At 36.5% G+C, this 21029-nt stretch overlaps 1 long non-coding RNA gene across 1 annotated transcript; it reads left to right on the top strand.

Annotated features, from left to right (window-relative positions):
* Positions 1 to 1240: 1240 nt before the first annotated feature.
* LOC144238533 (uncharacterized) lies at positions 1241 to 2724 on the top strand. The gene is made up of 3 exons (XR_013337150.1): positions 1241 to 1303; positions 2082 to 2164; positions 2538 to 2724. It is a non-coding gene; the product is annotated as an uncharacterized LOC144238533 (long non-coding RNA).
* Positions 2725 to 21029: the final 18305 nt, after the last annotated feature.

The following is a 21029-nucleotide window of genomic DNA, read 5'->3' as shown; positions in this document are numbered from 1 at the left end:
GTGCTAAAGTAGAGGCATGCATCCCTCAAAACCCAAGTTATCCCTCTCTTCCCACGAAATGAACTTCCAACCTCAATCCCGAAGCTCACTCAACATCTAGACTCCCACTGTACCCCTGCTTTACTCTAGCCACATTTACTCTTAAGTTTCTGCCATTGACATTTACGAAAATTCAATACGTCAAGCATGCGTCCGCCGTCCTTTAGTCTAGCTCTCTAGATTAAAAAGCAGAGCAGTAGCTTTGAAATGAGACAAACATGTGCAATTAACTTCATATTCTGTATTCCGCTCACTTACAGGTTTTCTGGGTTTGCCAGCGCATCGCTGCAACTAATGATTAAAGAAACCAAACCGAAACTTACCTTTCTCCCTTAAGGTTTTTGTGTATGTGTGTTTTTAAAGTAACGGTGCAGTTCTCCCAATAAGGATGAGCAAGAAGCTGCTGGATAGTTCTCTTAAGACAGCACGAAACCTAAACTGTGCTCGGCTTAAAAGAAGCAAATAAAAAGAAATGCTTTCGACCCCAAAGTCCAACGCTAAAAGAAATGGCGAAAAAAAAATATGAAAGGGGAGGGGAAACTTAAAAAAGAGAGTTTAAAAAGACGGAGAGACTATCCTCCTATTGCCGTTCAACTAAACAAAAAGGGGCAAGAAAAACAAACGAAGGAACAAAGAAAAGAGACGAAAGAACGTTTTTTCAAAAAGACGATGTCTTTCTCCTTGTTGCTTTTTAGTAGGTCGCTACAGGAATAAGCTGCTGCATCTCTAACTGAGAACAGAAATAAGGGGGGAGGACGTCTTAAAAGGGAGGTGGACTGGACCACAGATTTATAGCACCGTATCACCAACCCCTTCTCTGCCTCCGCACTGCCGTGTGTGCAGCTGCTCTGCCAGGCTCCTATCCCGGGCAGCACGCGCGGAAGTATACGCCGAGTGGCGCCACAACGTAACTTGCTCATCTCCCCAGGACCCTGATTGGCCTAGATGCTTCCATTGAGGCCGCCCGGGCGAGCTTCCTTGATATGATTGGCTAGAAGCTTGTGTCACTCTCAATAGCTCAATGGAGTCCCGTTTCAAGGTAAGTTGTGCGGGGAGGTACACACTTAACACTGGCGGCGAAGGGAAATGCAAGAAGCAAAATGAGATGGAAAGAGCAACGTGGGAGGGTTGGAACTGTAGTATCAGAGTTTGCGATATGGCATGATCTTCTTTCCTCTTAAATCTTTGCTTCCGAAAGACTCATTTTCCTTGCCACCACTGCCGCATCTATGGCACGTTTCTTTATAACATTAAACTCTGTCCGGTATGTATGAGTCATTGAGAGCTCCCTCTCTTTGATCTGAGTGAAAGGAATGAATGTACATCCATTACTTACCCGCATGCCTTTTTCGATTTGTGTTCTAGTATTCTGTATTAGATATTAGGCAATATTATATCTTTCTCTATTTTAATATATGCATATTGCAGCTCTCTTGTTGATTTTTTTAAAGCATCCTTTTAGGATAAGAATGAATTCAGAAATGCTTTCAAATAAAGCTGCACGGTTTGAATTAGCTTTTATTTCATGTTAGAAACGTGTTGGGTAAACATCCTGTCAGGGAAAGAGTTACTAAGTAGAGCTAAGGTCCTTCACTTTGAGGTACATGGTGACTCAAACAGAGCATCTGTTTATAAAATTAAAACAAGCCACTCCTCTGTATTTGCTGGCGGAACAGTTCTTGGACCACACATGTATTGCTGACAGTAAAGATTAGTCGAACCTTTATCAGGGTTCTTTCTCTTAGTATTTAGAAAGTTAAACCAGAAGACCAAATGCTGTCATTGCTTCTGCTTTATAGATGAAGACTACTTTATTAACCACCATATTTTAATACCTTCAGGAGGCTGAAGTTTTGTTCATGGTATTTATTTCTTCCTCCAAGTGAAACTGTGGTCCTTAGGAACAACTTGATGTATAAGTAGAGACAATATTAACTTGACCTAGGTTCTTTTCCAGCCTGAATTTCTTCTTTTAATCTTAACAGTGCCAACTTTCTAGATAGTACTTATGTTCCTTACATAATGTAACATATCTTCTCTAGATGCTCATGCCTTTCTAAAAGGAATTCCTTTACCTGTTTCCTGCTAGTGGCTATCTTTGAAAATTTGGAAAGAGGAAGCACAGGTAAGAGTTAGAGATTACAGGAGGGCAGGGTGGGCTGGAGGGTTAGGGACAGATAGTCACAAAGCAAAATGACTACAAAGTGAGGGGTGAAGTAATTCAGAGTTCCTGGAGAGTGTCCTTGAGTGTTGATAAATGATTAATGGCAAAGAACAGAAGACCTGTTTATCTCCCATATAGCCTGTATAATATGTTCAAATTCTATTACTTTGCATGACAATAACGGGTTTGGAAAAGGAGGCCTGAATCTACATGTTATCTTACAATTAGCATTGTTATCTTATAACTTATAATTAACCATGTCCTAATCCCCAGCCCCACTTTTTATATAACAACAAGACTGGGGTCCTAATTTCAACTTAAAACCATTCTCTAGACCTGGGTGGAACTCATGAGAAGAAGAAAGAAAAGCAGTTTGAGGAAATGGAGTCAAGGGGAAGAACAAATCAAGAAAAAAGACAGAAAGACTCCACCTCACCTAAAATAGATTAATCATTATATGAATAAACATCTGGAAGATTGTGTTTGTTATCATCTTCCTTCAAGCCCTCCCCTCACCCCCAGGTCAGTACAGAGAAATAACTCATAAATAAATACAATTTAAGTAAAAGTATAACACTGTTTAATCAGACTTATTTATGAATTGTCTTTTCTCCTTGTTAATATGCTCTTAAGTTAATGTTGAATTAGTTGCATGTATTCATGTAATATCCTTGGCACTTTGCAGAAAATCTTTACCATTCACTTACAATTACATAAGTATCTTCTAACTGGGTGGAAACTAATACGTTTTATTTTTTGATGTGTGTTTATTTCCGCAAGAAAGATTTTTGCAGATTACAGTGGTATACTTTCCCAAAGGGGGAGGGTGGATATGGAAACCTGGGTGTGGTGTGGAGTGATGAAAATCTAGCATGTGTGTTTGGTAGCTAAAGAAATTACTACTGGAAAATAGTAAACTTGTCCATTCAGATGCAAAATGCTAAATTCTGTGGATTCAGTCTATAGCCTTTCTTTAGTTTGGGCAAAGGAGCAAATGCTTTTCAAGATGCTATCTTCAACATGTTTTTTCTATGCAGGTAAAATGGAATTAAATTAAGATATTGAAAATATCTTAAAATACTAGTTTACTTCCTCAATAAAACAGATGTTTTTAAATGTAAAAACTTTTAAATGGATACATATACCATAAGTAACATGTATTTTTCCAGCTTTTAAAAATAAAAATGGAATAGAGCCTATTTAAAATAAGGGATATCTGGGTATGGATTTCACTTTGAAATTCATGTTGTCATAGCCTGAAATACTAACATCTTCTATCTTGCAACTAATAAAGACTATGTATAAACACACACTCCACATTAAACAATGTAATCGACCCCTTGCATCCATAGTTGGGTAAAGTATTATCCACAGCATCTGAATTTGCATTAGAAAAGCATTTAAAAGACATCTGGGTTATGATTGCCATGTTATCTCTGATATATCTTCAAAGTCTTTGGCATTGTTTTAAGCTGCAGTAGAGAAAGGATGGATCTAGGAGATCATTCATTGAAAGTGTGGAGAAAAAGTTGGTTGTGGAGAAAGTTGCAAAGAGAAAAGTTCTCAAATCTGAAAAAGTAATGAATTCAATAGATTATCTTGCTAAAAGTATTTATATAGGAACACTCATTCATAGGAATACTAATCAGCTATTGTGGACAATGTCTTTTAGGATAAGTAACTCCTTTACACTATGTGAGGGATGTGATTTTAGCATTTTATGATAAAGGATGTTGTAAACTACTATTGTGACATTTTTTAAAAAGTAAATAAAACAGCAAAGCTATTTAGATGAGTTTACAATATTTGGCTTAGGGCAATAGTTCCAAACATTATACCCTCTCAGGTGAATAAAAATATTCTGTGTTAGTTTGTTGGGCAGTTTCAGGTGGGGTGTGGGGTCTGTGGTTCATAATGTTGGAAAATTGACAGTTTAATGCCTCTGTGAGAAAAATAGATATTATATAGCTTGCTGGTTATTCTTTTATTTATTCTTCTTAAAGAAGCATGTCAACTTTCCTTCCACAGTGTAGAAAACAGAAAAAAAAAGTTGTCAAGAAAATTAACACTAACTTGAGTTAGTGTGTGGCAACCGGGCAAGAGAATGAGGCAGGAATTAGCACCATGGACAGAGACGAGCCCATCCAGAATAAAGGTTTGCAAAGTCTGATAGTGTTTTTTGTCTTTCCTATGTAAGAAACGGAAACGGCAATCCTTGGGACAGACTTTTAGGGAAGACGCTGTCCTACTTCATAGAAGCACATTTATTTTGAATTAGGCTGGCTTTTGCTAGGACTCGGCCTTGGTGACAATCCGCAAGTTGGGTTAAAGTCCCGAATTCGGGTCGCACCTTTCACTGTGCTTCCCATACGCAACCTTGCCCTGGTGAGCCTGCATTTCATCAATGTTCATGCAAAATAAATGCAAATCCAGGTGCTCATCGAAAAGTCTGCTAAATATACTTCCGAGTTTTTAATCCTCGAAATTCCCAGGGGGAATCGCAACAAAACCGCCTACAGGCTCCCCCACGCTTCCCCCACCCCCATTTCTCCCCCGGCTCCTTCCACCTACTAGCAAAGGGGCAAAGCCTTTTATCCGAAAGGTAAGTGACCTCCGAGACTATTTTGCAAAGGACCCTTTATATTGCAAACACTTTCCATCAGGGACAGTGCCAGAGGCGGCAGTGAGCAGGATCACAAACATCCTTCACTTTCTCTTTACATTTTGTCTGTAAACTACTGTTCGAGGGGAAAACTGTAAAGAGCACATTCGACGAGAATTCCCTTAAAACCTTAGTTTACTGCTCACGTAAAGATATGTGAACTATTTATTTAAATGTTTTTTTTTCCCAAAATGTAATCTAGTGTAGCGGTAAATCTTTTGAGACAAGCTTAGATTGTTCTCCCCACCGCCACACACACACNAGTTCATTGTCCTTTAGGTGATTTGACTGCAGAGATTCATATTCAGACTAAGATGTGTTGCACGTGCCCCAGAGTGTCTCGAAAAAATATATTTGCAGCTTCGGATCGACGATCATTTATGTAAAGCTTCCCACAAATGTCCTCAGATTTCTTTTCTTCCCCTCTTTTACTCAGTAGCAACTTTTAGCAGGATAAACTCAGGTCTTTGCTGAGCGTGCAAAGGGAGGTCTAGGAGAGGGTGAGGTAAGAAAAACTGGAGGTGAGAAAAGGCAAATCAGAGCTTTGTGCCCGTTTCTTTCAGGGATGCTTACAGCTCTCCCTAAGCTTCCTCCTGGAGCCGATACATCTCATGCAAAATTAATACAAGTAATTAAAAATAGCAGTTTCCAAAGTTAAAGGAAACCATCTGTCTCCGCTGGTGGCAATCAGTCTCTCCGCCGGCCCCTTTACCGGGACCTGGGAAGAAACGGTTTTTCTGCTTCGGATGCTCGGAGGTTCTTTCTTATATTGAAGATTTATGTTTCCACTTGTGTGCGATGCACGTTTAATTTGAAATAATAAAGCCGGGCTGAGAGACCAGTCAATCAGAGCTATCAACAGCTCTCTGTATGCTGCCCTGCCCCCACTTCCCTCTGGTCTCTAACCCTCTTTCCTTCTCTTACCCTCCCCACATTAGCCTCCCCCTCCCTTTTCCTCCGTCCCCTACTCACTCACACACTCGCACTTTCCCCCCACGTGTGTTCAGATCAAACCCTTGCCCCATAGAGCAAGTGACCGCAACGGGGCACGGTGACAAAGGCGGAGTTTGTATCAGAAGAAGACTGAGGCCGGGGAGACACGGCTGCTAGAGAAACAGCTGTCTTATCAGCCCGCTGCAGAGATGGAGATGGCTCGAGAGGTCCTCAACAGATAATCACTTGAATAGGTTTGCAATGCGCCAAACTTCACGCTTGATAAGGCCAACCCAATGTAGAGAGCAGCCCGGATCCTGCTCCATTCTGTTTTATCTGAGCTGTAAATTAAGAAATTGAAATTCAGGTGGCAAAGGCAGCAGTCTGCTGATACACGGTTAAAGTAAACTGTCATTAAAATGCTTGCGGCAGGCAGAGAGGGGGCGCCTGGAATGGGATATTGTTTTGTTTTATTTTTTAATTGGGGGGGGAGCCATGAGAGAAAAAGCCCACCTGGTTTTAAAAATTATTTGGGGAGGGGGAAATGAGGATTAGCAAAGGGACAGAGCATCTTGATGTAATTCCTAGTCGTAAGCTTCCATGCATAAACAATTTGAAAAGTATAAAGTTGTTGGAAGTTTGGTGAAATATAGAATAAGGAACAATTTAAAAGCAATCTGATGGAAAATAGAATTCTGTCTTTACCAGAACACAGGACAATGGAAGCTCTCTGGTGACAGTATTAGAAACTGAGTCTAATGGAATCTAAAGTTTTCCCTTTATTGCAAGAAAAACAGATCAACTGGATACAGAGGAGTTACCATAAACTGAGGTTAACTTGACCTTTTTGTTGATGTGATAGGGTCACCAAAGAGATTCCAGGGTGATTTTTTTAGAATAGTCTAGGGAATTATCGACCACATAAGAGAATCAGCTTAGCTACTTACAGGAATATGGGCTGTATTTCACCTACTTCCCCTTTACCCAGGTTATTACTAAGAGATTAGTAATTCAGGAAACTAAAATATTCCATATGTGTATATTAACACCATGTGGTTCTTAAAGCACACTTTATACCTACACTTCCTATGTCTGCATTTATGGATAGAAGGGATGAAGTTGTAGGCATTATTTGAATCAATGTTTCACAAAAGTTTAAAATGTATAATGACCAGAATATGGCCAGTGACCTTGCTGCCTTGATCCACTAATGACTGTGCACTGTACCTTGTTCTTTTTGTCACTGAGGGGATTGTAAATTCACTGGTGTGCATTTATGAGAGTGTATGACAAGATGCATTTCATTTTATACAACAGCATTTATATCTTAAGTTTTAGCAATATATCTGAAAAGATACCTTCTGATAACACACAGTTAATCAGGCTTTATAAAATCATTCAGTTTTTACTTTGTTTAACCCCAAAACTTTGATCAATGTTGGGATGTACTTAAATTATACTATTAAGGCTGCTTCAATCACAGTGCGATGTGGAAGAATTAAAAATGAATTTGTGAGGAAAAGTAGTGAGAGAAAAAAATAAGGTGCCAGTATACATTTCAGTACTTGTTAAGCTATATATTAAGATATATTAAATTATTGTTTTAAACTTTGCACTTATCTGATTATTCATAGGGAGATGAGCAAATAAATATAAATCAAGGAATCTCAAACACATTTTTCTTTAGTTCCTTATGCAAAAATCCTTCATATCTTCTAACCCAGAAAACAGGTGTTGTTGTTGTTAAATTGAAGTATATGGATGAATGAATGCTGTATGTATTTCCTGCAGGAGAAATTTATGTTTGTGTAAGCTAAATTTTCCCTTCTGTATCACCATTTTCCATAATGTTATATTGGTTTAAATAATGGCTGCTATAGGAGCATTTTAGGAAATATTTTCTTAAATTCCAGGCTTTCAGGCAATATTATCTTCAAATAAGCAGACAACAGGATATTTTTCTGCTTGTTACAAATACTCAAATAAGTTTGAACTGCCAGCTTTAATGTGTCTCTTAAGCTATGTTTAAAATTTTTTGTTTATCTTAATTAAATTGAAAATATGCATACAATGGACAGCTTAAGCTATTATTTGCCAAAACAGGCAGAACTTTTTAAAGATGAGAATTTACAGAAGGGTTAAAAGATGTACTCCCAATAAGTCTGATGTGAGAAGATATTTTATAAATTTACATTATAATATTTCAAAACTGAAAGATAACTTTAAAAAGAGAACATTACATTATTGAACAGAAAAGTGTTTTGGCATGAATTATAAAAACCATTCCTAATTTCTGTCCCAAATAAATATATATGGCATTATGAATGATGAAAAATAATTTAAAAACCAAAAAAATGCCAATTTTATTTTTAAAGGGATTCCCCATTATTCATTCTTTTCTGTGGAAAATGGGATAATAGATTTTTAAGGAAAACATTCTATGATGTGTAAAGGTAAAAATATTGGAAACATTAGAAATGTCTAAAGTTAGTAATAGTTTTGTTCAAAACTGATTATAAATCTATCACCAAAGAAAAAAAAACTTACAACTAATAGTGTCCCTACACATATAATATTTATCTTCAGGTGAAGGTGGAATGACTGATACATAACCAGTTCCTGTTTCTAAGTATTTATTCATGATCTTTGACAAAACATCCATTTTGGTTTGATTCAAGCATCTTTTATGTGACTGTATTTGTACAATGTCTATTTATACGTTGATGGTAAGCGCATCAAAAATTAGTCCATTTAATAGAAATTGTAATGTTACTCTACCATGAGCTACAGCTTTGCAAATTCTTAAATGTTTGGGTTTGTACTTCAGACATATCTCAGTTTTAACCTGACTCAATCACTATTGGTCCTTAGACAAGTTAACTTACTGTCTTCTAAGCCTTGATTTCCTGATCTATACAATAGTGATAATAATGTTTAATGTAGGATTACTGTAAGGTCAAATGTAATCGTTAGTGTAAAATATTCAAACTTCCTGGAATAGAGGAAACAGTTGTTATACGGTAACTATGATTATGGAAACAAAGGGGTGACTTAGCATATTTATTTGATGAAGCAAAAATTAGAGTTCCTCCTTTTACAAACTGTCTCTTAAATATTTTCATTTGCTGTCATTAGTATCCCAACTGATATATCCTATGATAAATATCTTCTCACATTTCTAATTATAACCAAGTTTAAAAGGGCTCAAAAAACATAAAATCTTCTGTCTGCCCTCTTATGTGGCTTCAATATATTTCCCAATACAATTTCATGATTTGACCATAAAAAGTTGTGGGTCTTCAAAAAGGAACTTAGTCTGAGATCCCACTTGATTGATATAATAATAAAAACACCTTGGATTTTTATAGTACCTTTCATCACAAAAAGCTCAATGCACTTTTACATATTTATCATTGTAACCCAGAAGGTAAGGAAGGACATAAATTATTTCTCATTTTCAGGGGCATAACAGAGGCATTAGGAATATGGGTTACATTTCTAAGATTAATAGGAATAAAGAGCAGCTTTCCTGAATGTCAGTCTTTCTACAGTGTGTTACTCACTTTGGAATTATGACCATTGTTACTTTAGTTAAGCTCAAAGTGTTAGTGTTTGCTATTAAGTATAAGTTATAATTCAGTTAATTACTTGCTGAAATCAAGTTGAATCAAATACATATCATCGCAATCTAATCAAATTAAAATATTTTGATTTTATGCCAAGAGACACTTTTATTATTCAATTACATATATGCATATATTACCCATCCTTATTTACCATTCTGTGTTAACTCTAAGACGAGAATTAAAAATTTTTTAATGTTTTATTTATTTCTGAGAGAGCGAGAGACAGCATGAGCAGGGGAGGGTCAGAGAGAGAGGGAGATACGGAATCTGAAACAGGCTCCGGGCTCTGAGCTAGCTGTCAGCACAGAGCCCAACGTGGGGCTCAAACCCATGAACCGTGAGATCATAACCTGAACTGAAGTCGGATGCTTAACCGACTGAGCCACCCAGGTACCCCAAGAATTTAAAAGTTACTAGTCATTTATGGCCTTGGAAGAAATCAGTTTCAATCTCCTTATCACTGGCCTTTCCCCAGGCTCACTCCCTCTCTCCACATTTTTATAGGCTATAATATTTATTCCATTTACATAGGCTAACAGTACTTTCTGCTCTAGTTTCTATTTCTTAGTTTGTCTGTGCTTGATAAACCTATCAAAATAAATATCCATAGGAATATAGAGGTAGAATATATAAGGGGCACAAGAAAATATACTTTCTGTAATAGTTTTTTGTTTGTTTTAAATGAAACAACACGGAGGAATAATGTCCACTTAACATTGTAAAGCATATAATATCAAAAGAATACTAAAATAGGCTTATGGTTTATAGTTTTGCAGTTCCCTCCTAGGCTGACATCGCTGTGAATTGATATAAATGCAGCTACAGATGTGGATTTTCACTGAATAAGTAGAATGGAAGGAAACAAAACTTTGCAGCCTGATAAAAAATAAATCTTAAACTTTTTGATGTCTAAGTTCATTGATTACAATGGGGGGAAAAAGGAGACATTATTTGTATTTTAAACTTCAACGAGCATCTATCTGTAACCTAACTGTATCTTATAAATTTGGTAAGACTGAACCACACACAGTCAAGTCCAGTCATGTGACTGCCTGACTTCTATGACGAAGTGTAATTAGCACCAAGAAGAAACACACATGCGTACACACAGAACAGCCAGAGCTGCTCTTTAATGCCATCACACCAACACCTTTTAATCCTTCATGTTGATGCGGCTAAATGGGAAATCTATTTCTTTGACTGAGTATATGTATGTGCGTTTTAAGGGAATGCTGAGAATACAGCTGTAATAAAAATAATGTTCTGTTCCTTTGGTCACTGTCATTCTGGTATGAGAAATTAGAGAATATGGTTGTTTGAAATGTCAGTTTTTATAAACATGAGTTGGAAGATCTAACATAAATGAATGGTGTTACAGACTGTTTAAGCTGTTTGAGTAACAAATAGACATTTCCTTGAATTATTTTGACACAATTGACTGTGAAATTTCTTTTTCTTTTGCTAGTATTTCTAGATTTCCTCTGCAGACAAAAAAAGAAAGGCCTTTCTTTTATGCCGGTGCTCATCATTTAACTCATACAACACTGATATTTTCTAGAATACAAATATTTCCTGGATATAAAATGAATGTTACAAGAAAGGTATGTTTCCACATTAGCCACATCAAAAGGATACATGAAGATTTGAGCCTCTTTACAAGGTATTATAAAAGAGGAAAATATAAATATATATTGTGGTGCTTTAGTCCTTCATTTTAAAAAATCTTCATATAAATCAACTTTATTAGGGTGTATGCATGTGTATGTTCAGAGCAAATGCAATGAGGTTCAGAGGAAAAAAATTATAAGGCTTTGGTCAGGGAGATCCGGCCAACTGTAGTGAAGGAAGTGGGCTGGAGAACAAAGACACTGGGTTGGTTAGGTCACATCATGGAGGATTTTGAAAGCCAGCAGAGGAAAGCGCTGACATAAAACTACTGGGTATGGGATATATCTATTAATAGGTATAAATTTTGGACATGCTAAGTGGAAAGAGACTTAGCGCTATAGAAACCAGAATCAAGACACAAGGAGGGGTAAGAAGTTTTTTGTCTAAAACTCTAAGACCCCTTGGAATGAGATGTCAAGTTCAGGGGATAAACTGAGATGGGGAAGACTGATAAGTATAGAAGAGGGGTTCACTGATGACAATGAAAATGTTTTGATGGCCAAAATATTTATAGCAGGCCCTGGGAAGGTGATAGGGTTCTGAACAAATAATACTTTTGAGCCAAAAAGCCCAAGACCGCTATGAGAATGAGGAACCAGGAACCAGAGCCTACATCTTGATCATCTGTAGATGCCTCTAAGACACCTCTATCTCCCAGAGGAGGCTTTAAGAACACTGCTAGGAAGGGTACACTGAGCTAAGAATTGTAGGCCTGGAGAAAGGAGACATGGGTCTGAGTTATTATTTCTCCCACTAACTAGCTGATTCCCTTTCAGCAAGTCACTCTGGCTTGCTATAATCATAATGGGTAAAAAGTATTGAGTATGTACTACATGCCAGGCAGCCATTCAAATGCTTTATATGCATTAAATCATTTAATCCTCACAATAATCCTATCATTTTAAAGAGGAGGAAACTGAGGAAATTGAGTAATTTGCCCAATTATCACACAACTAGAAACCAACAAAGGTGTGATGTGACCCCAAGTAGTTCATCGCTCTTCGTTTTAAGTTATTTATTTATTTTTTGCAGGTAGGGCCGAGAGGAAGAGAAAGAGAATCCCAAGCAGGCTCCACTGTCAGCACAGAGCCCAACACAAGGCTTGATCTCTCAGTCATGTGACCTAGGCCAAAACCAAGAGTCATTCGCTTAACTGACTGAGCCTACCAGGTACCCCCCAAGTAGTTCACTTCTGTGGCCTAAGTCCTTAACCACTATGTATTAGATGAATTCTACAGTACTTTCCAGATGTAAAATCCAGTAATTCTAACGAAATATAGCAGAAATTAAAGATGATATAACACTTGCAAGAGAACAAGAGTACAGGGAAAATAGAGAGAACACTGAACATAAACACACAAAACTCTTTTTTTTTTAATGGAAATAATCATATCAAGTCTTGACATGCCATCTAATGCTGACAAATGGAAGAGAGAGAAAAGTGATATCTGGATGATTTACTTCTTTAAGATGATTCAGGTAAAATACAACAATAGGATTTTAAGAAACATAATATATATGCCCTAAGAAGTCTGAACCACCAGTAATACTAGGTTTCAGGAAATTTTAATTATTCAGTTTTTGTAAATTTTAGTTTTCAGAAGTCTATTCCATAATCATAGTAAACAGTTATAAGCCATTGAAAAGGATAGTATATATGTGTAATTTAGTGATATGTAAAGATTCTCATGAAATATTGTTGAGAGTATTTGATATAACATAAAGAATAGTCAGTAGGACATTATACAGTGGCTATTTTGAGGTAATAAGAACTGGACCTTTAGTTACTGTTTTCTTAATGTTTTCTGCATTATTGGGTTTGTAAAAATTCTGAGCATGCATTCTTTTTTATAAATCAGGAAAACAGGTAGTTTTGTCTTTGGGGTCAACACACACACACCACAGCTCAAAAGATCAAGCTTTGGCCCCATAGAAACTGGTTAGAAACTGGTGATGGAGACCAGTAACCTCTTAAAAGACAAGTTAGATTCACAGAGAGGACAAATTAACAGCTCTGAAGTTTATAAACAAAATAATATTCACACACAGAAACAAATCTTGAGATTTAATACGTATGAAAAATACGTATATAATAGAGCAAGATGAGAAAAATTTTAATAATTGCTCTAGCAGTTTCTTAGAATAATACAATATAAGATAATAACTTCCTGCCCATTTAGAATTGCCTAATATTAACTATAGTCAGTAATATCAGCTATTTCCTTTACTTAATACCTATTTATATTATGGCCAAGGGATGTTCTTTCCATTTAATTAATCATTTCTTTTTCCCTACTATACCCTTTCTGCATTTGCTGGAGAATCTCATAAAATGTACCTCTATTCCCAACTAGCAAAGCCCTTAAAGTGATTTGCTTATATTTCTATGGCATATAAATAAATGAAAACCATAACACAGTAAATAATTATAATGAGATTGAACAAAAACTGGCTTCCTGACAGGTACCATTTAGTGAATTGCTGTTTCAATGCCTTAAACAGTCACCTGAGTTAATTCAATTTTCATATTGTTTAAGATCTGTCTTTAAAAATCTCTCTGCAGAGAATGGGAAAATGGCTCACGGTCTCAGGTCTATAGGATGGTACAGTCTGAACATTCTCATTTCTTTAATTTTGCTATTGAAAAATATTCTAATATTATGGCCAAGAATCTAACAAGAACTACAAACAGTATTATTTAATTTTAAAGAAATATAATGACCAAACTCATAGTCTTGGTAGAACTGGAAAAGAAGATACTATGACATAATATCAAATGAGAGAAATTTATTTTTTTAGTGTGAAGTCTTTAAAGTGGCTCTGGTACTGTCTTTCAAGCTCTATAAGTTGTGAACATATATTAACTTTTAGATATGAGTAATGACCATTTTGAGAAAACGTTATTGTCATAAACAGAGGACATAAAGCACCACTGCCCTCGATCATGCACTCATTTGACTCGTGGCGCAGTCTTGAATAATTTTAAACCAAACATGACTGCGGCAATCAATTTTTGTCCAATTTATTGGGCATGAGTTAAAGCCAATTAAAAAACCATTTTTGGTGCAATTCAAGGGGAAAATGTATAAACCCATGAAAAACAGATTTCAGTCCTAGACATGAGTCATCACTATTCTAAATAATGGTGTCAGCCCCAAATCAGAAAGAACAAATCCTAAAATTGCATATTGCACACTGGAAACTGAATTTCTCAGCAATGATTTTATGTAATTTTTAATTTTTAATAAGAAATTAACCTACAAGGAAAAGCATGCTTTTCTAACATTGTGTCATTTCTGAATATTTTTTAGCTATGAAATTAAAAAGTAGTTTACAGCATCTCCTGAGTTTCTGAATTAAGACCTAAGGTAGAAGGTCATCTGAAATTTTCTACAAAGACAGCAAAACATTTTACCTATAATTTTAAAGTATCTTTTACCTATTCGACCATGTCTCCTTCCACATGGATATATAGTAGGTCTCTTTTAAGGCCATACAATGAAATTATCCCTGTCCACTCCAGATAATCTTAGAATAATCAAAGCAGCAAAACAGAAGCTTCTAGGTAGGAAATTATACCTATAAAATACAGCCATACAGTTTTTAAGTTATATATTTAAAAGGCCTTTTCAAGATTGTAGCGGTTCAGAGTACTCAAGCAGACCTGGATTCTGGTTCTACCTCTCCCATATCTTTGTTTGTTTGTTTTTATGTTTATTTATATTTTAGAAAGAGAGAGAGACAGAGCATGAGCAGGGGAGTGGTAGAGAGAGAAAGAGGGAGACACAGAATCTGAAGCAGGCTCCCGGCTCTGAACCGTCAGCACAGAGTCCGATGTAGGGCTGAAACCCACCAGCAGAGAGATCATGACTGAGCCAAATTTGGACACTTAACCAACCAAGCCATCCAGGCGCCCCTCCCATATCCTTGGTATATGATGTGAAGCACATTCCTTGACCTCTCCAAGCTTCAGATTTCTCATTGGTAAAATGAGTACTATAAGAATAATAGCCACCTTTTAGGATTATTGTGAGCACTAAGTGAAAAATTATTTGCCAAGGGCTTAGGAGAATGCCTGGCATAGAGTGAATCTTCAGTGAATGTTAGAACTGGTAAGAGGAAAGCCTGGCAGTTCTCACCCATAGCTATCGATTGATGCCTACCTGGGAGGTTTTCTCTTTTAAAGTACAGATGCCTGGTCTGTATCCCAGGAGATGTTGCTCAGTAATTCTGAAGTGCAGTCTAAGCATATGTGTTTATAAAACCCTCCATGAATGAGTATGATGAACCACTGATTTAAATAAAAAACAGTACAGGGGCACCTGGGTGGCTTAGTAGGTTAAGCGTCCGACTTTCGCTTAGGTCATGATCTCGCGGTTCGTGGGTTCGAGCCCCGTGTCGGGCTCTGTGCTGACTGCCAGCTCAGAGCCAGGAACCTGTTTCAGTCTGTGACTCCCTCTCTCTCTGACCCTCCCCTGCTCACACTGTGTGTCTCTTTCTCTCCTAGAAATAAATAAAAAACATTAAAAAAAATAAAAAAAAAAACAGTACAACTTCTTCAGTTGCTTAGTTAACTTGGAGTTAAAGTCTGGCTTGAATTATTTTGGTGTGGCTCTGTTGAGCAGATTAACTAGAATAATTGCCAAATTTGTACTTTGAAAGAGATGTACCTGGGAGACTCTTAAAAAGATTTGATTTACATCAAATGGCTCAGGTTGGCTAAGCATCTGACTTCAGCTCAGATCATGATCTGACAGAGGGTGAGTTTGAGCCCGCCTTGGGCTCTGTTCTGACAGCTCAGAGACTGGAGCCTGCTTCGTATTCTGTGTGTCCACCTCTCTGCCCCCACCTCTCAAAAATAAATAAACATTAAAAGAATTAAAAAGTAAAAATTTGGTTTACATTCATATGTCTGTGAGGTCACAGAGTAAGCATGATTTTCCACAATTTCCTGTGGAAGAAGAGACATGTAAGATGGCCCTGGGAAATTACATTGGCATGGATATTTTAGTGTTTACCATGTAAGCTTTTATTTTTTATTTATTTATTTTAAAGTGAGAGAGTGTGTGAGCACAAGCAGGGGATAGGGATAGAGAGGTAAAGAGAGAGAGAGAGAGAGAGAATTCATGGAGAACATGGAGCCTGCTGTGAAGCTAGATCTCATGACCCTGGGATCATAACCTGAGCTGAAATCAAGAGTCTGACTCTCAACCAACTGAGCCACCTAGGCTCTCTTATTGTTTACAGGTTTTATGTCTACTTAATAAACATAAGGAGATAAGACCGTTTTTTTCAGTTATATTTTCCTATTGGGTTACTTCACTTCTAACTGTCCTATTTCGAAATAAGTAAGCAGTCTCCTCAGTGATAGAGATCAAGGAGCACCACATAGTTAAGAAAAGCAGCTATCAGAATAATATTTATATTGGCCTGATGTGACCACCCTACAAGTTCTTCCCCATAACTGTTTAACAAAAATGAGGACATTTTCGCTGGGACTGACTTTTATTTATTTATTTTTTAATGTTTTTATTTATTTCTAGGAGAGAGAGACAGCGTGAAGAGGGGTGGGTCAGAGAGAGAGGGAGTCACAGACTGAAACAGGCTCCAGGCTCTGAGCTGACAGTCAGCACAGAGTCCGATGCGGGGCCTGAACCCACGAACCACGAGATCATGACCTAAGCAAAAGTCGGACGCTTAACCTACTAAGCCACCCAGGTGCCCCTGGGAGTGACTTTTAAATATTAACTGAAAAGAAGGTCTCTCCTTAATATCTTCCCATTAGTAGAGATTAATTCATTAGATTAACAACCTGTCACCTTGGAAGGGAAAGAGTTATTGTCCTACCAGACCTTGGATTGTAACAATATGAATAAAGGGACGGCACAACCCTAGGGGAACAGAAGGTGGCCAGGTCCCAGAGGCATCAAGAGGTAACAGAGATGTGAGAAAACCAAGCACACAGTTTTTCACCATTTTTGCCTAGAGCAGCTCTAGGTGCAGCTGGTATATTCTCAGACTTATGGCTTTTACAGGCCTTGTTGGTAGCAAATCAGAGTTAATTATATCCTGGTATATTCCTACACAGGAATCCAAGAAAATTCTAATACTGTCACCCTAAAAGGGTTTTTTATTTAGAGACTTTTTATTTTTAGAGAGTATGCCATTGATATACCATCTCACTGGATCTAAGAAAGCAAATTATATAGATTACCTAAGATTGGGGAAAAAGACTCATTGTCTGGGAACATTTTTATTCTGACTCCTGGAATTTAGAAAGGACTGGAGTTTAGAAACTGTCTGAAACTTGCTGAACTATTATGGACCATGAAAATGAAAATCTGTATAAATAAATAAATTAAATAAATAAATAAATAAAACCTTCTGTTTTCTTTGTTTATGAATATAATATTTTATCTAAGTCTAGCTTTAGACAATTGGTCTCTAAAACATGGCTCTTTGAAATTTTAGAGGAGAGAACCCTTTCGAATTTTTCATTTAACCAGCTTTCTCACAGCTGGAAGCTTCAACAGCTGTTGACTTGGAGTACTTTCCTATTCTCCCAGGTGACAGTTCAAGGACCCTCACTGTGCCATTGTGACAGCCAGCAATGTATGCAGTCAGGAACATGTTCCAATACAACTCAATTCCAAAGCCACACCTCTATCCACTCCCAAGGACAAGGGCACAGATAACTCAGAGCCCCAATGTTACCTGAATGGGAAAGATCTCTCTGTTGAGGAAAATCAACCTTTATATGAATCTACTTTCTGACCCATGAATGGATCACAAACCATAAGGATTCTTTGAAGGATTTGGTATTTGGAACCTATCAATATTCCTTTTCCCTCACCTTTTTTCTTTACATTGTGTAGGAAATTTCTCTTTCATTTAGGAGTCTTTCTTAGTGGAAAGCTAAATAGCTAAGTTCATTTTTAACTTTCAGGAAGAACAAGCAAAAAGAGTATTTCAGCATAGCTGCCATTGCAGTACTATTTATTATATCCACTAGAGGACTCCTTTCAGAATGGCTCAAAATATCTCCCCTCTCATTCCGTGTGGCCTCTGGCATTTGATGCTCAGCTAACTCTTGAGTTGGGCCACTGGCTACTTATCAGTATTAGAATGAAAACATTCCCCCTACTTTATACCTCCTGCTAGTTCAATAAAGTGATGTTTAAATAACTGAACTGGCTTCAATGAACTGTACTTGCCATTTTTTCTTGCTTCTTAGCTAGATAAAATGGAGATAATTATGAAGTGGATGAGCAGGTTTAATGAAAGCCAGTTTCTTTTGGTATACTCCTGAAGCAGCAATCATCATCTGTTTGGCTTTTGAAGAGCAACAATTATAATCACTTAAACCCCCAAGGGGAACAAAAATAGAATTTACATTAGCATATAAAATATACAGCTGGATTGGGCAAGCCTATAAAATTCTGGGGAAATCATTCTAATCTGAATGCTATTCAAACTCACAAGTAAAATGAGTTCAAGAGTATTTTACATGCTTCCTTCCTATAAAATAATACATATAACAATGTTGAGAGGATTTTCCTAAAAATGAACACAAGGAAGTAAAAAATTGTTGCCAGGAGAGAATCCCAGGGAGAATGGGATAAACTGCATTGTCAAGATATCAGAAAGCAAAATGCATAACGCTATTCACGTGAAGTCCCAATCACTCTGAAGTGAAGATTTTTCATGCAGTTGGGAGTTTAAGAAAAATGGGGTGGTTTTAGTCTGATCAATGATGAAACTTAATCATAAGTAAAGAAAATTTCAGATTAATAGTACTTCCCTCCTCTGTTGTAAATGTGAAAGCCACACAAAGAAAAGTGAAATCCCTTAAGTTGATACCTTATTGTTACAAAGCAGAACGCTTTTTTTCTATTTTAAAACATTTTCATATCATAGCCTCTCAAATAACCTTTCTTACACCTCCCTTTCTAATTCTAGCCCAGATCACAGGCAAACTCCCTCACCATTTATGTTATTTAATTACTTTTGCTTTTATGTGCTTTTCATGGTTTGCAATATACTTTTTTTTTCTCATTTGGTAAAGCACAGAAGAATAAAAATGGAGCCTGTGCTTTATCCATTATGCTACTAGCAACAAAACACTAACATAATCAATATATTAAAGGCTTGCCTGGCTATGCACATTTGTCAAAGGTAGTGTATCTGAGAAATTACACTAATGAATCTTAAAAAATTCCACATCCTACACAGAAAACTTACTCTCCCTCGTCTTAAGTACTATCCAAATGTAGAAATTACAAAAATACATATTATACCTTTCTTTATATTATTTGAAGGTCCACTCTTACATTTTTTAATGAAAAAAATAAAAGTGAGTGTGCAAAACTTCACCTCCACTGAGAAGCACTTCCTGAATACCCTCATGAAAGCCAACTGCAGGCAATTGGTGGTGGCTTCCCTATGCTCCTAAAAGCACTTTGTACATACCTCGGAAAGCAATGATCTCATTCCATTATAACCATTTGTTGACATGTCTGTCTCCTACACTGACTGCATTGCTTGATAGTAAAGCCTTTCCCAGTGGGGTGTTCCCTGGCTCTAATACTGTGCCTAAACCTGGTAAGCATACAGTAGTGTTTGTGAAGTAACATATACCACTAAGTTGTATTCTGAGACATACCAAAATGTTATGTTGTCTATAACTAAACGTACTAAATACCACCTCTAATCTAAATACCACTAATACCAAATTTAATTTGATAAATTAAGCACAGAGAAATTAGAAATTCAAAAGTCTAGATTTCTATAACAATCTTCACTCTCATGATCCCTAACAAAGGACGGTGGTAATTTTTTAGATTTTATTAAATATGTATAATGTGTTCCATGGTTAATGATTTTGATTGGAAACAACCAAAAAGCTGAGTTCTCCAGTCTTAAAGGTAATGACCTCAGGTTTCATTAACTTTATATTTCTGTTAAAAAAAAAAAATTAACGTTGTCTTCTCAACCTCTATCAATGTCTGTCAGGTGTAGTGGTCTAGGTGGTATTATTTTGTCCTTTCCTGTACACCCTTTCTGCTCTGAAAGGCTTTGAAAATCCATAACATGCAACTTTACTTGGAACACAAATTGTAATAATTTCAGATTCAAAAGAATCTAAAGGGATTATTGAGGTGCAGAGCCTGAAGGATTCCAGAACCTATGCAGGAACTATCTTAAGGTCCCTCCATTCTTTTCCTAATTTACACATAATCCATACATCCTAATTTTTCAAATGAAATTACCATTTATGAAGTTATGGGAAAGCAATAGTAGAGAAATAGAAGAAAATAGACTCCACAGACTTATCCCAAAATACTCTTAGATTTTTAGTTAATAATAAAATTAGTTAATGTTCTTATCGTTAGATACTCAGTTTTGTGGCATTAATTATCCCATAAGTTTAAAACTGAAAAGCTACTTTAATAAGTTTTCTCTTATGCTTCATACTAACAAAAACAAAAAAAATTTGTGTATGTATATTTACACTTACTGATTATCTATATATATAGACCTGCAAAGTTTGATGAATTTGAGAGAAAAGAAAATTGTCTTGGTACAGATCTATGATTTTAGTACGTGACAATGTAATGTGAACTTTCAAATCAAGGATAAAATAGAAAGTTAAACAAATATTTTATGAACTTTGATAAAATCTCAGATTGAATTTTATTTAAAATGAGGCAGGTAACTAGAATTAGTTCCGGGGGGCTGGGGGGTGAAATCTAAGGGTCTATCAAGGTCAAAGTGAAGTCAAGCTGAGTTAGATGTGACCAAAAACTACAATATCGTGGCATTGAAATACTCAAGTCCCACAGTTTTCCTAATTGTAACATGGTTTTTAAAGGTTGAAAATTACCAGACTTTAAAAAAACCTACTGGAATGCTCATAGAAATTGAATTTAAACACAAT

The sequence above is a fragment of the Crocuta crocuta genome, unplaced genomic scaffold, assembly GCF_008692635.1.
Source record: "Crocuta crocuta isolate KB4526 unplaced genomic scaffold, BGI_CrCroc_1.0 scaffold606, whole genome shotgun sequence".
Taxonomy (NCBI): domain Eukaryota; kingdom Metazoa; phylum Chordata; class Mammalia; order Carnivora; family Hyaenidae; genus Crocuta; species Crocuta crocuta.
The sequence above is the reverse complement of the archived record's forward strand: the minus strand, read 5'-3'. Positions and strand labels throughout refer to the sequence as shown.